Below are 3,218 nucleotides of genomic sequence, written 5' to 3'. Positions count from 1 at the left end.
GAGGTCCTGTTTGTGCGTACTTTAATTCTGTAATAATAATTTTACAATCTGTCAATACATTTCGGAGATTTTTCACCGAATGAAAATGATGGTAAAGTAGGGCGACTTTAGCATTCCCTTAAGCCATAAGAAATGGACGAATCAGTCGATTATTCTCCTCCCATTCGACTGTAATTGATCAGTTATCTACGGATTAAGGTTTAAAACACCTATCATATGTAGAGACCGGACTTAAGGCGAGTGTCTTAAGTAACCTTAAGGTTAGCGTCTTAAGTAATGTCTCAAGACGCGTTATGCCGCCCTCTGATTGGTTCGTGACATCATAAGACTATACTTAAGACGGTCTTGAATATAAGAATCGACTATGGGTGCGTTCGGGGAGCTCACTACCGCATCACTCTATCCTTGTTGTTTATTACACGAAAAACAAAGATAGAACGATTCGATAGCACTAGTAGTGAGCTCCCCGAACGCACCCTATGAATACCGGCCTATGTTCGTGACTTCTTAAGTAGGCAATAATACATGTAGGCAATAATACATGTAGGCAATAATTTATGTAGACAATAATGCATGTAGGCAATAATGCATGTAGGGAATAATATATGTAGGCAATAATGCATGTAGGCTAAGTAATTCCATTTCTAAAATTTTTATTTGTGCGCAAAAGTGCATGTAGACAATAGAGCTGTAGGCAATAATACTTGTAGGCAAAAATAACTCGGTTTCTAAAATTTTTGTTTGTGCGCAAAAGTGTATGTAGGCAATAGATCTGTAGGCAATAATATTTGTAGGCAAAAAAAACTCTGTTTCTAAAATTTTTATTTGTGCGCAAAAGTGTATGTAGGCAATAGAGCTGTAGGCAATAATACTTGTAGGCAATAGTACATGTAGGCAATAATATATGTAGGCAAAAGTAACTCCGTCTCTAAAATTTTTATTTGTGCGCAAAAGTGCATGTAGGCAATAGAGCTGTAGGCAATAATACTTGTAGGCAATAATACATGTAGGCAATAATATAGGTAGGCAAAAGTAACTCTGTTTCTAAAATTTTTATTTGTGCGCAAAAGTGCATGTAGGCAATAGAGCTGTAGGCAATAATACTTATAGGCAATAGTACATGTAGGCAATAATACTTGTAGGCAATAGTACATGTAGGCAATAATGCATGTAGGCAAATGTAACTCCGTTTCCAAAATCTTTATTTGTGCGCAAAAGTGCATGTAGGCAATCGAGCTGTAGACAATAGTGCATGTAGACAATCGATTTGTAGGCAAAAGGTGCTGTAGGCAAAAAATTTGTAGGCAAACGGGGCCCTCCATACATTTGAATAGAATCTATTTCTTCATTTTTAGTGAGCAATTTAATTGGGTTTACATTTTTTAATTCTTCTATTTGTTCTTCGGTAATCATTGTTCTTCGGTCTATTTTAGATTATATAAAATATTATAACGTAACGTAACGTTTAACATTATCTTGAATCCTCTTTTCATTCTTCTATCAGTTGAAATTTTTCATTTATGTTAAAGTATTAATTTCGTATGGAAAAAGTACACATGAAATAGAGTCGAATATATTTATTAATTTATTGATTTTCTTATTGTGCTTACTTCGTCAACGTTTGTAATTCTTTCATTTATTTCAACTGACAGAAGGACGGAAAGAGAATTAAAGAAAGCGTTAATAAACATTGGTCTTATACGACATGTGATCAAAAAGTAAGGTGAATTTTCATTTTTATAAAAAAATATTCATTTATTCATCCAAAATTATTATGTTATCCCCTTCAAAATAATCCCTCTGATACAATGCACTTGTGCCAGCGCTTTTTCCAGTCGTCAAAACACTTCTGAAATGCACTTTTGGGTATTGCCTTGAGCTCCTCCAGCGATGCAGCCTTAATCTCCTCAATCGTCGCAAATCTTCGTCCTTTCATGGGCCTTTTCAATTTTGGGAAGAGGAAAAAGTCGCAGGGGGCCAAGTCTGGTGAATACGGTGGCTGAGGCATGATGACAGTATTGTTTTTGGCCAAAAAACTACTCACTAGTAACGACGTGTGCGCAGGTGCATTATCATGGTGCAGAATCCATGAATTTTCTTTCCACACTTCCGGACGTTTTTTTCTTAAGATCATCAGCTCTTTCTCTAATCGTGATTCGACGATTTTTCAACACAATTTCTTTCACTTCCTGAACCTTTTCGTCGGTTTTTGACGTGCGCTCTGGGACGTCCAGAGCGAGGTTCATCGTTAACATTGTCTCGGCCCTCTTGGAATAACTTATACCATTTATAAACATTTTTTTTGCTCAAAGTTGACTCACCGTACGCCACTGTCAACATTTCAAGAGTTTTTGAACACTTAATACTATTTTTTTACACAAAAATTAATACAAACTCTCTGCTCCATTATTTTCAACAGCAAAAAATCGCCGACACGCAAACACGAGTCTAACCTTTATGCCTCTCACATAAAAACAACACATGCTATATAGGCAAAACTGTGAACATATGATCGTGACGAGTGTACCAACATAACACAAACAAATTTTGAAATAGAGTGTACAGAGTGCGCGAAATTCAAAAAGTCACCTTACTTTTTGATCACACCTCGTATATAAAAGTAGAACAACGCGTAGATATAAATTATAATTACTGAAGTACAAATAGAAGAATTGAAAGATCGATTTACTAACAAAAAATAAAAAAATAGATGCCAGACGATTCTACAATGTAAGTATTAATACGCATGAATTTCCATACTGGACAAAAACAATTATAAATATTATTATATTATGGTTAAATATAATAAAATACATAATATAATATTATAATATAATATAATAATATATACAATATTAAGAATCTTTAATAATATACACTACGCAAAAAAATTAAAGGATCACTTAAGTCCACCTCAAAAATAGGTCAAAATTCAGAAGAATGTAACTTCGTAAAAAATGATCATAACGAGATTTTTAAAAAAGCATTTTAAAGCTTGAAATCTCTACTTTCGAAATCGGTTATTGATATTTCGATCTGATTGATTTTTTACGTAGCTATACGAACAGAAATGGGTATCCGTCAAATCTGAAAATTTTATACAAATTTTACAAAAGTCTATGGCATGAACTAAAAATCGCACACAAATGAGGTTCTAAACAGTCGAAAGAGAGAAAATTCATGAATCTCCGTGAAAAATGATCGCGGGACAATGTTTG

This window comes from Trachymyrmex cornetzi, unplaced genomic scaffold (assembly GCF_001594075.2).
Source record: "Trachymyrmex cornetzi isolate Tcor2-1 unplaced genomic scaffold, Tcor1.1 scaffold786, whole genome shotgun sequence".
In the NCBI taxonomy this organism is placed as follows: domain Eukaryota; kingdom Metazoa; phylum Arthropoda; class Insecta; order Hymenoptera; family Formicidae; genus Trachymyrmex; species Trachymyrmex cornetzi.
The sequence above is the reverse complement of the archived record's forward strand: the minus strand, read 5'-3'. Positions refer to the sequence as shown.